Source organism: Notechis scutatus, chromosome 2, assembly GCF_049901735.1.
Source record: "Notechis scutatus isolate UNSWTSFEM ecotype Mainland chromosome 2, rNotScu1.2, whole genome shotgun sequence".
In the NCBI taxonomy this organism is placed as follows: Eukaryota; Metazoa; Chordata; class Lepidosauria; order Squamata; family Elapidae; genus Notechis; species Notechis scutatus.
The window spans coordinates 244,443,063-244,456,613 of NC_142010.1; the positions used below are offsets into that span (position 1 = coordinate 244,443,063).

The following is a 13,551-nucleotide window of genomic DNA, read 5'->3' on the forward strand; positions in this document are numbered from 1 at the left end:
TACTGCAAGCTACTTCCACTGCAATTTGGCAGATCGAATCCCACCAGGCTCAAGGTTGACTCAGCCTTCCATCCTTCTGAGGTGGGTAAAATGAGGACCCAAATTATTGGGGCAATATGCTGACTCGTAAACTGCTTTGAGAGGGCTGTAGAGCACTATAAAGTGGTATATAAGTCTAAATTCTATTGCTATACTGCTGGAGAACAAGTCAAACCATCTTTTGAATATATTGAGAAAACGAGAAAAGTACTGTAGAAGAACCATGGTACAAAAGACTTAAATTTCCATTTAAATGAAAAGCCCCTTCTTCCATAGCTTCCACGCTTTCAACTTTCTTCTCTAAAATTGACTTCAATGGCACGAAAGCCCTATAAAAAACCCTGGCTACAGAATCATGAGAGAAGCCATAGAAATTGATAAAAGTATGAATAGAAGAGATGACTCCACCAGACTATCAATCATCTGGAAGCTTGCACTCACAAACAAAAAAGTCTCTATACAACAATCCAGGCAAGCACCTGGACACAAACAGACCCCCCCTCCCCAATACCTCCAGCCCAAATATGCCCCAGCCAGCTACCCAAATAAAACCTAGCTTCCTAATAAATAATTATCGGCCATTCACAAGAAACCAAGCTGCACGAAGAAACCCCAATGCACAAAACACAATGTTGCCAACCAATCAAGAACACAGCAACTCGAAGACCAATAACAACAGACCTAGACTCCCAGCCAATCAGGATGAGGAAAAAAACATTCAAATAAAGCAGAAAGCCAGCACCAAATTCAAACAAAAAATGGCTGCCAAGCCTGACACACAAGATTAAAAAGAACCCAATACATAGGCCTGAGGATGGCAGATAGATTCTGCCAAAACGTCGCTATAATAAAAGCACAAATATTAAGACGTGGGAAAATACCCGAAGAAACCTAAATACCATACATATAAATACCCACGAAAACATAAGAAAGCAAATACACACACACACACACACACACACACACACACAGACACACCTTGGCATTTTCACCGTATTGTTGAAATGATGGACAGCATAACTGCAACTGTTTTTTGTTTCTGCATCTTTCCATTGTTTTAACTTTTTCTAGCAGCCATACATCCCAATTTGAAAAACTATATAAGAGACATTCATTGTGTCTTACTTTGAAATGAGGCATGGGAAGCAAAGTTGCAGACTATTGGAAAGATGATTGGACAACAAAAGACAGGATGTTCATTCTCTCTCTCATAACATTCTTAATTCTCTCTCATTCTCTCATTCATAACATAAGCAAGTGTGAGAACACCATACTCCATCTACATGTGAGAAATTCATTAAGATTCTCTCCTTCTTTAAAATAAATAAATTAAATAAACTCTCTTGCATAAATTGCCAGAAAATTGCATGATATTTTCCGCCCTACAGGACACTAAGTAAAACAACAAGACAGAAACTCAAGAAGATAATTCAAAGAGCTGTTTGACATTTTAAGAACATGTTTCCTGTTTAGAACAGCTTTCTCTTCCACCAAAGAGTAGCTAATTGATTGTCAGGCATAGAGAAGCTGGCCCATATTCAGAGTTAATTAAAGTTACTTCTTTGATGCAATGCCTATTTACAAGAATCTCACCAGACTGCATTTTCTTAGGAATGATCAGATAAGCTTCAGGCACTCTGTAGGAAATAAGGCTTGTGCTGCTTTCTGCTCTGCAGAAAGTTTAGCCCCCACTATACATTTAGCTCCCCCCCCCCACTCTAGCTGGAGATTCTACCACATAAATAAAGCAATCATATTAATATTACAGTTTTCACCATTATTGTTACATTAAAATGTCATTTTGTGTTCAGCACACCGTGCACGCAGGTAGACTGAACTGAAGCATGGCATTGAACCAAAATCACAGGGTGTGCTCTAGTTAGGAATCTAAAGCTGGGTTGCCTAGTCTCAGCCCAACACCTAAGCCACTAACCTACTTTATGCCATTGATGACCCCAGAAATTGATAGATTCTAAAACTGAACCCTACTGAACTCTTGTGTTATATTAAACACTGCTTTCAACATTTTAACAACTTTTAACTTATTCCATGGTTGATCACACAAGCAGTCTGATATCAGACTGGATTTGGCATGTTTGTCCATCTATCGAACCCTTCCCAAGATCCTGGGATAGACAGTTGTGGATGTTTAATGATGTTAAAGGTATCATAGGAGGATGTAAGCTGTTCTCAGTACAGCTGCCTTTTGTAATTGACTGGTGGTGATTTTGTCAATGCTGATGGTGTTTAAGTGGTGCTCTAGTTGCTTTATGACTGCATCCAAGATGCCTATTTCTATTGGTACTCCTTTTGTTTTTTTATTACTATTATTATCATATTGTTACTGCACCACTGTCATTGTTATAATTGCTCCAGCTATCCCACATCGTTATTTTATTTATCCATTCTGAGTTATTTTTATTTGACATAAATATTCTCTTCTTAGCCAGCTATATTTTCTTTGACTTACTTGTATCACTCCCCTTTCTCTTCTTCTTAGTTTTGATTTTTGACTATTGTGGTCAGAGTCTCTTACATGTTTCTGCCAATCTTTGAAGACATTCAGAAACTTCTTAGCTGATCAGCTGATTTGCTGACATCCTACAAGTGTAGCTTTACAAACAAAATGGTGACTTCAAAAATGTAATTACCCTAATGAAAAGTAGGTCACCAAGTTGCTGAATGGTATGTCTTGATCATCCCTGTGCTCTTGGTATTCAGCTTTTTTATAGCTCCCTTCCCCAGCACTTACACAGGAAACTGAAAAATGCACATTTTCTATCGAATTTTGTAAGCCAGGTGTTGAATGAAAGGAACAAAAGCATTCCCAAATGAGCTGGTCAGAATGAAAGAAAGATTTTGTATTGTGTCATGTAGAGAGTATCATAAAAGACAGCGAAAAGCAATCCCAGCACAATCATTTTTGAAACTCAGGGAGAATTAGTTGCCTACGTTACATAGAGTAACTCTATGCATGGTTGTATAGGAAGGAGTTCCAAAGAAACTACTGGGATTTATTTCCACATAAAATCTGCAAGTTAGAAAAGCAAGCAGATAGATATCTCCACTGGTACTTAGTGATTGCATCTAGTATTTCTTCAGTCCTTTTCTACAACTGGCATATTAAAATAACATACATTTCTTTTCAGTTTCATAGATCTGTATTTTGATAAAAAAGAAATAGTTGTCAAGACTTAGCTGACTTGTTTTAATTATGACCAATTTTGTTGCACTGTTGTACTGAACTCATTGTTGAATGAATGGATATTTTGATGATGGATTAAATTTGCCTTAGAAAACGTTAAAATTATCCAAAGGTAGTGTAAGGATCTGGCAGCTATATTTTAAGGAAAGCCATAATTTTCTCCTAAGATGAAAATACTATTAGTAATTAGGCTAAAATAGAAGGAAGTGAAACAATTTTTATTTCCATAAAAATATATAGCAGTAGCACTTAGACTTATATACCACTTCACAGTGCTTTACAGCCCTATCTAAGCGCTTTACAGAGTCAGCATATTGCCCCCAACAATCAGGGTCCCCATTTTACCAATCTTGGAAGGATGGAAGCCTGAGTCAACTTTAAGCCTGGTGAGATATGAATTGCCAAATTGCAGGCAGCTGGCAGTCAGCAGAAGTAGCCTGCAATACTGCAATCTAACCACTGCACCACCGTGGTGCACATACATACATGTAAGAGAACTTTATATTTGTTTGCTTGTTTACTTAAATCATTTGCAATTAAGCACTTCACTCTGAAAGCCTTGGATACGTAGAATTGAGCATATGTCACTAAATCTCTTCAACTCTCCAAACCTCTTTTAACATTACTGAACTTATATCTTAATGTGTATTTTTCTAATATTGTATTCACTGCTAACATAACACTAAATTATGAATACTCTTAAAAGATCAATGATAACAGAGTAGTTTGCCATAATTCTCTGACATCAGAAGACCCAAACTATCCAGAGAAAGGACAACATTTCCATTTCTCACCCCTTTCTAAGGTTTCTGTCCATTCATAGTAACTGCACGAGTTGTCTATATCAACTGCAGATCTAGAGTTTATAGAATTATATACTGCTTCATAGCTCTCTCTCAGTTTACAGAGTCACTAACATGGGTCCTCATTTTACCAACCTTGGAAGGATGGAAGGCTGAGTCAACCTTTAGCCAGTCAGAACTGAACTCCTGGCAGTGAGCAGACTTAGCCTGCAATACTGCATTCTAACCAATGTGTCACCATGACTCTATACATTTATAGAAATTTTATAGAGCCAACTCTATAAATCTAATATGAATTTGACCCAGTTATGAGATCTAAGGAACCTAAGAGGATTTTCAGTCAAAAAAATCAATGACACTCCACTTTAGCACATCAACACAAGATGCCCCCATGTTTTGTAAATGTTCTCTTCTATTTGAAATAGTAAAATAGGTTTCAAATTTATGACACTTTTAGCAATAGCAATAGCACTTAGACTTATAGCCTGCTTTACAGTGCTTTACAGCCCTCTCTAGGCAGTTTACAGAGTCAGCATATTGCCTCCAACAATCTGGATCCTCATTTTAAACACCTCGGAAGGATGGAAGGGTGAGTCAACCTTGAGCCTGGTGAAATTTGAACTGCCAAATTGCAGTCAGCTGGCAGTCAGCAGAAGTAGACTGCAGTACTGCACTCTAACTACTGCTCCACAGTGGCTTGTTTTGTCTAGGGAAATTCTCAATCATCTAGGTCAGGGTTGTCCCAAAGATACTTTTCAACAAGCAACTGGACTTTCTTGGTTATTTCTTGAAAAACAAATAAACAAATTCTTTCCCACTATTCAGTTGGAAGTGGCAAAGCTTTTGGATGAGAAGCAAAATGTTTTCAAAAAAAAAATAAGAAAGTCCTGTTGCCTTTTGAAAAATGATAAGGTGGATGGTGTTGCTGACCAGAGGAGTTAATAAAGTGGTTAAATGTCTTGCAATGTTGCAGGTGACTGACCTGATGCTGCTGACAATTGGTCTGAGTGGAGTTCCTTCTTTGTGGATGTTAACTTGTTTTCTATTCCATAGAAAGGCATAAAATGAAAGTGGAATGAATCAGGAAAATGTTAAAACAATGCAGCTGCATTTCAGCTTGATAATTTTGGACTTGTTGTCATAATTCATTTTTTTCATCAAATCCACTGCAGTTCTATTTCAGAAAACATTGGGCTACATGCAATAACTGGGAAATTGCTTCATACATTCTTTATATTCACATAAAAATATTTCTCTTTTTTAACAATACCTTAGAGTCCTAAGAAAGCAGATTAAAAACAAAACATTAATAGATAAAATAGTAGCTATTAATAACATCTATAGATAAAATAAGAAAATTATCTTAAGAATAGGAAAATGAAATAAACGAAGTTATCATTGTTAGCAATATTCCAGTAAGACATATAGGTGGGAGTTACCAAATAGTCTAACACTGAATCTTTTGATGATATTGATGGTAGTGGTTCTTTTGTGAAATTGGGAGACTATGAGTTCTACCTTGGACATGAAGACAGCTTGGGGACCTTGAGCCAGTCACTTTCTCTCAGCTGTAGGAAGGAGGCAATGGGAAGGAGGCAAATTGTAGGAAGGAGGCAATTGCATCTGAAAAACTTTTCCAAGGAAACTACAGGCTGTCTCTAACTGAACAGAAGGGGAAAAATTCTTTTGTAAGGAAATATGAAGCAATAGCATTATACTGCTTTTCAGTGCTTTACAGCCCTCTTTAAGCAGTTTACCAAGTCAGCATATTGCCTCCAACAATTTGGCTCCTCTTTTAACCCACCTTGAAAGGCTCAAAGGTTGAGTCAACCTTGAGCCTGGTGAGATTTGAACTGCCAAATGTCAGGCAGCCAGCAAAAGTAGCTGCAGTACTGCACTCTAACCACTTTGCCACCATGGCTCATAGAATCAAACCCTCCAGATATTATTGAACTATAACTCCAGTCATCTTTGGGTTTTGGACATGCTAGTTGGATCTGGACTCTGTAATAGTATGTTGGAATAAACTTTGGAGAAAAGATGAAGAGATGCTTCCTAGATAACAGTCAGATAAGAGGGAGCATAGTCCAGAGCTGCAGAGAGGGAAGAGCAAGAGATTCAGGAGGAACTCCTTACATTATTGAGCTATGAAGGTGACAGAAGGAAAATTGTACTTTCAGACTTGCAGGATTTTCTTAAGATAGCTTTGCAATAAAGTAGAATTAGCTTATCTGGCCATGTTTCCTATCTGGACTACCTAGTAAGGCTGACAATAAAGAATTTTTTATTGGTTCTCCACATATTGTAAAAACTGAACTGGAGTTTTCTGGAAGTCCTAAAAACAGCCTAAGATTCCATAAACTAGACTTCATCATCTAATATTTGCATTGTTCTTTTTTTTCTTCCTAGTGCTTTTCTTCCTAGTTTTACTGCAAGTATAGTGTCTGATTTTTTTTTTTAATCAATCAAATGTTGACTCATTAGCTGTGTTAGGAATTAAACCCGATGTCGTCTGCTAAAAGAGAATTGTAAGGAGTTGAATTGAAAGGTGTAAATGAAGGAAAATACTAAGCCAAACAGTCTAATTTTAGAGAGGGGCTAACGAAGGTTTTGAGGGATATGTCACTGGGCCAATACTTCTAAAAATGGAAAAGAACAAGACAAAACTTGAACAACGTCATGTCAGAAACTGAATTAATTAAACTGACTGAATCCAGTTTCTTTTCATTAAAAATTAATTTTGGCAGTGACTTCGATAGGATTTGTGGTAGCAACAGAATTCCCAAGACAAAACAGCATAGAGGAAGCATAGAGGAAGCCAGAGAAAAAGACAAGTTATCCAGGAGAGGCTGAAGACTGTGATTATTATTTTTAATGAACGTTCAATCTAACTCATAATAACAGGTGAAATGGTAATACTTTTGTAAGGACAGTGTGCATTTCTAATTGTAATGAAAAGTGGCATTTCAGCTGACAAACATCTTTTGTTGAAGGTCACTACTGATAAAGGAGAAGCACCAAAAAGAAACGGATCATTAATGAAATCTGCAGGGTAGGTTTTGCAGTTCTGTTCATAGCAGGATTGAAATGAGAAGTCCTTTCTATTCTCTGAGCTTGGTTGTTTTCTTGCAGATGTTTCATTACCCAAAGTAGGCAACATCAGTGCTAGTAGGGAGTGGGCTTTGCTCTCGTTTTATATTCTATTGATCAGTATATGTCATAAGTTGAATGACTTTAGTCAGAAGAAAGCATCACTGAATTCAGTTAGGCTTTATTTTGATGTAGCTATGAACAGAACTGCAAAACCTACCCTGCAGATTTCATTAATGATCCGTTTCTTTTTGGTGCCTCTATTACTAGTTCTTCAATCATTATAGTTTATATTTTGACTATAAATGCAAGAAAAGTAGGATATGTTTTTCTACATGTACCCACACATTTAGGCCTTTTACTGTTGATTTTCTTAAGTAAGAGCATTAAAATGGGTTTATGCAGTTATGTGTAACTTTTCTCCCTCCCTCATGCTACTAGCTTCACATTATGTATTTCCCATTTCATTGTGGAACACTTTTTAGTATAATAATAGCAAGAGAGGTTTATACTATTAATGTCTTGCACACAAGTTTCCCTCGGGGATCTAATTTTTCATATGACATTGGTTGCTGAATTAGATAATCTTTAGTTCAAATCCAGCTGTATATATGTTTTCTCCTTTTCTTCTTCTCTTGATCTTCTTTTGCTCACTTCTCCCTTAACACTTAAATAGTAAAATGAATATAGGATCAAAGCATGTATAATGTACTTACTCGTGTTTTAATTTATGTCTTTGTGAGTAGCTTCATTAGAACTATTTGACATCATCAGTATGATTGTTCGATCCTCTAGTACGACCTTTGATATTTAAAGCTCAAATCTTATTGGAATAAATTCGTAGAGGGTTGAAATTTAAAATTTAAATTTAAAATTCTAAAAGATTAATGTTATACAAAGGATGTTGTTCATCCTTTTAATTATTTTTAGGATATGTTACTTTCCTTATACTGTGTTTTTATGTCGATTTATTTGTCTGTTTTAATTAATGCCCAGATAGGCGGATGTAACTAGTAACTTTGGATTAATGTGAAAATAAACATTATAAAACATTATAAAAAAAGTTAAGGAGGCTGAAACCTGGTTAGTATTTACATGGAAATCACCAGGATTGTAGTCTAGATTGGGAAGTAGAAAAAAAAATCCAGAATATTGATGTGTCTGCTTTTTATTTGCCAGTATTAATTAATTAACTAATCAACAAATTAATTTTTATACTGCCTTTATTATTTTTATTAATAACTCAAGGCAGAAAACATACTATTTTTTCTTCCAATTTCCCCACAATAACAAACATGTGAATAGGTTGAGTTGAAAGAGAATGATGGTTCAAGGTCACCCAGCTGTTTTTTATGCTTAAGTGCATGCCTAATTCAGATGAAAAATTATGTTTATGGTCATATAACTTAATACATGAATTAAATATGATAATTAGAATAAATATTTTTATAGCTTGATGCTCTAAATAATTACATAGTGTTTGAAATACAGAAGCCAGAAATATCTTTCCATCGCTTTGCAGCTAGTTTTGGTTGCTTTGAGCTAACCCTGTAAAAGATCATTTTGTTCACGGATGCTGCAAATAGCATGAGTTTCCCAGTGAAGATACCAGCATACAACAAATGAACAGTCTAAGTATTTAGGCTCAAAATATCCCAAGAAATTGCTATAAAGCTGCTTTCTCTTTTCAGCATAGCAGAAGCATTTGCTCTGAAGCAATAGCAATTCTGCAGATCTTTGCTACCAGATTGTAGCAGCTGGAGCTATCCAGCTATAACAAAGAGCGGAAGGAAATAAAGGATAGCCTCAGTTAGGCAACAACCTTCAACCTTGAAAATCAATTTACCTTTGAATGTCAAAGTATGGATGAATTGTGATAATGAATAAAGCTGCCATGTGGCAATAGAGCTGATCTGCTTAACCACAGGAGACTTCCCTAGGAGTAACCCCACCCAACTCAAGTTATAACACTGTTTTATAACAGATACTGTTATCATGCACTACACACAGAGGTGGTATTAAACAAGTTCTGACCAGTTCTGGAGAACCAGTAGAAGAAATTTTGAGTAGTTCGGAGAACCGGCTAATACCACCTCTGACTGGAGATTTTACAGTATCCTTCCCCTGCCATGCCCACCAAGCCACGCCCACAGAACCAGGAGTAAAACAATTTGAATCCCACCACTGACTACACAGTGCATGTGCAGATTTTTTCTCCTTTTAGGAAGAAAGAACCTAACTGTCAGGGTTTCAAGTAACTGTCCAGATGAAATCAAAACTCCAAGGCCAGTGGTTTGCTCAAAGTATATATTTATTAGGCATGTCATATTACCACAGCCGGTAAAAACCTGACTCTGAAGCTCCCATCCAAATTAAAATCCAAAGTTCTTCATCCCACTACACACAACCATCACATGCCGCAATCAGGTCATAGTCCCAGACCCCGGATGACTCCATCCACACCCCACCAGGTGCTGGTGAGAGTGTCCTTGGTTCCCAGGAGAAAGAATGTTATTTTGGCTACATATTTCCACAACTACTTCCCCCTCCTTCTCTGACAGCTCTATCCAGCCTTCCAGTGGCAATCCTGAAGACTTTCCAATATGGCTCCAGGATTGACACTAACTTGATCGTGGTTAATCATGATTATCCACACCTTCTCTAAACCAGGCATATAAAACAATACCTGAATCAAGATTCATATATTTGTTGAGGCCTTGAATTAACTGAACTTTGTCATAGTAAGATCTATGACAACTGAACTGACAGAAGAGCTAGTTGGATACAGAAGTCAAAAAAATCTAAATTTTATTTTCAGACCTGCATTATGTAATGATGATGGCAGAGACTGTATGATAATGGAAGAGTTGTATTCTTGGTCTGCAGGCTCTGTGACTTAGCAAAAACTGGGCACAATGTCATCATTATTTTTCTCCCATTGGGTTCAGGACTGACCCCAAAGCTGTCATTATTTCAGGCCAGTTTTAGAAGAATAAATGGACTGAGTCTTGGAGTTTACAACTGCTGAACTTTTAGTATTTTACTATTTATTTGGTTTGTCAATTGCTTACAAAATACAGGTACAAAACTAAATATAGTTTTGAATACATGAGATAGATACTTATCAGAAAAATAATATACAATAGGACAAGGATGGTAGGCATGATTGGTATGCTTATGCACGCCCCCTACAGGCCTCTTAGGAAGGGGGTGAGTTCAATAGTAGACAGTCTAAGGTTAAAGTTTTTGGGGTTTGGGGAAGAAACCACAGAGTCAGGTAGAATATTCCAAACATTGACCACTCTGTTGCTGAAGTCGTATTTTCTGCAGTCAAGTTTGGTACAGTTAACCTTGAGTTTATATCTATTGTGTGCTCTTGTATTGTTATGATTGAAGCTGAAGTATTCATTTGCAGGTAGGACATTGCAATGTATGATTTTATATACTATATTTAGATCAGACTGGAGGTGGCACAGTTCTAGGTTTTCTAGGTCTAGAGTTTCAAGTCTGGTGGCATAAGGTATTCTTCAATGAGTAGAGGAGCGGAGAACTCTTCTTGTGAAATATTTCTGGATTTTTTTCAATTGTGTTAATATCAGATACATGATATCTGATATCAGATACATCCAGACTGATGAGCTGTATTCAAGTATAGATCTAGCAAATGTTTTGTATGCTCTAGTTAGTAGTGTGATATTACCAGAGAAGAAGCTACATAGGATTAGATTAACAACTCTTAACGCCTTTTTGGCTATGTAGTTACAGTGGGTTCTACCACTTAGATCATTTGAGATGAGTACTCCAAGGTCCTTGACAAAGTTTGGATCCTCAACAAGGTCTTGACTATTTAGCTTGTATTTTATTTTCTGATTTTTTCTGCCAATATGTAAGACAGAGCATTTATTTGTTGAGATTTGAAGTTGCCATTTGATTGACCATTCTGATACATAGTCAAGGTCTTTTTGGAGGGTACTAGTATTGTCTGTGGTGTTGAATAGCTTTACATCATCAGCGAAGAGAACACAGTTGCTCTTAATATGATCACAGAGGTCATTTATGTAGAGTATGAAGAGAGTTGGTCCTAAAACACTGCCTTGGGGGACACCACTGTTGACAGGTACAGAATTTGATAGGACACTCCCAATTTTGACCATTTGTTGTCTGTTTGACAGGAATGCTTCTATCCAATTATGTAGGTGTCCAGAGATACCATAAGATTTTAGTTTTAGGAGTAGTTTGTCGTGTACCACTGAATCAAAAGCTTTATAGAAGTCTATGTAGATTGTGTCTATTGCTTTGCCCTGATTGAGTTGTGTAGTCCATATGTTTTTGCAGTGTAAGATTTGCAGATTACAGGATAGTTTTTTTCTGAAACCAAATTGTTTATTAGAGAGTAGGTTGTTTGTCTCTAAGTGGAGGATAATGGATTGGTTAATAATTGATTCCATGACTTTACAGGTGACACAGCATAAAGAGATTGGTCTGTAATTTTCAACTAGGTTGGGGTCTCCCTTTTTGAAGATGGGGATGACCATGGCTTGTGACCATAGTTTTGGCAAGGAGCTGGTCCTGAAAGATTTTTCAAAGATTATGCTTAGAGGTTCAGCTATGGCAGTGGATAGCTTTTTTAAGAAGTAGGCACATATTCGGTCCAGTCCAATAGAAAGAGATGGTTTTAGATTGCATAGTGCTTTTTCAACATTGTCTTCTGTAAAATTGATATGTATTAGATCATTGTAGTTGTCTGTGGTTCGGCTAGGAAATACTGGGCATGATCCATTGCTGTTTACAAATACTGAGCCGAAGAATGTGTTAAAGATGTTGGCTTTAATGGTGTCGTTGTTGCAGTCTTTACCATTAGGTCCTATCAGGGGTGGGATGGACCTTGAGTCTTTTAGTTTGTTGCTTACAAAATTGTAGAAAGCACGGGTGGAATTGGTGCATAGAAGGTTTTCCTCTTGTTTAATGTGATAATTAGTGCATTCAATTTTTATCTGGTGGCATAGATTTTTGTATCAGCTTTTGAAGTTGGCAATATGACCAGATTTGTTTTTTTGCCAAAGTGGTCTCTTTTTGGATTGAAGCTTCCTTATTATTATGGGTAATCTGTTTTTCCTGGTTTTGGGAGTTGTTATTGGTACATATAGTTTGATGGTTCTTTTGATTTCTAGTCAGAATATGTTGTAATGGTCTTCCACAGTATTGCATCCAGTGAATAGAAATTGCCAATCAAGGGATGAGAGATTGTTGTCTATAAGATCATAGTTGCCTTTTTTGAAGTTATAATTGGGGATTTTGTCATTGTGATGATTTTTGTGTGGACGTATGTTGAGACAAAAATCAATCATGTGGTGGTCACTGTTGGAAAAGGGTTCTTTAGTTTGTATTCCATAAATTGAATTCAAACTATTGCAGAAGATGAGATCGAGGCAGTTGTTAAGCCTAGTATTGTTGGTTACTAGTTGTTCCAGTCCCAGATTTGTTACAGCATTGTAGAAGGTTGCATGTATGGGTTCAGTTGTACATTCGTTTAGGGTCCAGTTAATATGAGGTAGATTGAAGTCACCAAGAAAGATAAAAGCGTGTGGGCAGGATGCTGCCCTTGTTAGTAGTGACTGGACATCAACAGTAGTCCAGGCTCTCATGAATACTTCAGTAGAAGTTATTGTGAAATAGATATAATCCTTTCTCTGCTGGCAGTGGACATCTTATGTTCCCACAGATAATTTCCCAGTAAAAGTAGGATTGTTCTCTTAGTTGTTCCTTAGCTGCATGAGACCAATATTTAGAAGGAAGCATCTTTCTGATTAAGAAGAGTACAACAGACCTTTAAACCAGAGGTGGTATTCAGCAGGTTCTGGACCAGTTCTGGAGAACCGGTAGTGGAAATTTTGAGTAGTTCAGAGAACCAGCAAATGCCACCTCTGACTGGAGATTTTACAGTATCCTTTCCCTGTCACGCCCACAGAACCGGTAGTAAAAAAATTTGAATCCCCCCACTGCTTTAAACATAAAACAGGGCTGTATTTAAACAGAGTTGCTGAAGACGACTCCTAAATTAAGGCTTAGACTTGGTAGACTAATTGCAAATAATCAGTGATCACTGCTTTTTACAAATGTGAAGATTTCTGGTACCCTCAGGCTTGATTATATAATCAATCCTTGGATAAACAGCTCTGGTATTTGTCACAATTACTGTCTTTAATAGTTTATTTCCCTCCTTGGATTAATGTTTCTCTATTTAATTCAGTTAAAATGGATTACTACTAATCTGAAGGCAGTGATAACTGTAAGGTAAGAAATTAAATGCCTTCTTTATGGCATTTATAGTGTATTGTTTTTCCCCTTTGAGAAGAAAAAAGTAGGATTTTGAGTAAACAGATAGTGTTTAATTTATTAATGTTTCAGAAGCTT

General features: G+C 36.8%; 1 protein-coding gene across 2 annotated transcripts in view; it reads left to right on the forward strand.

Annotated features, from left to right (window-relative positions):
• The window catches only part of HCN1 (hyperpolarization activated cyclic nucleotide gated potassium channel 1), a 153,597-nt gene that overhangs the window by 99,692 nt on the left and 40,354 nt on the right, over positions 1-13,551 (forward strand). The gene's annotated exons all lie outside the window — the stretch shown is intronic.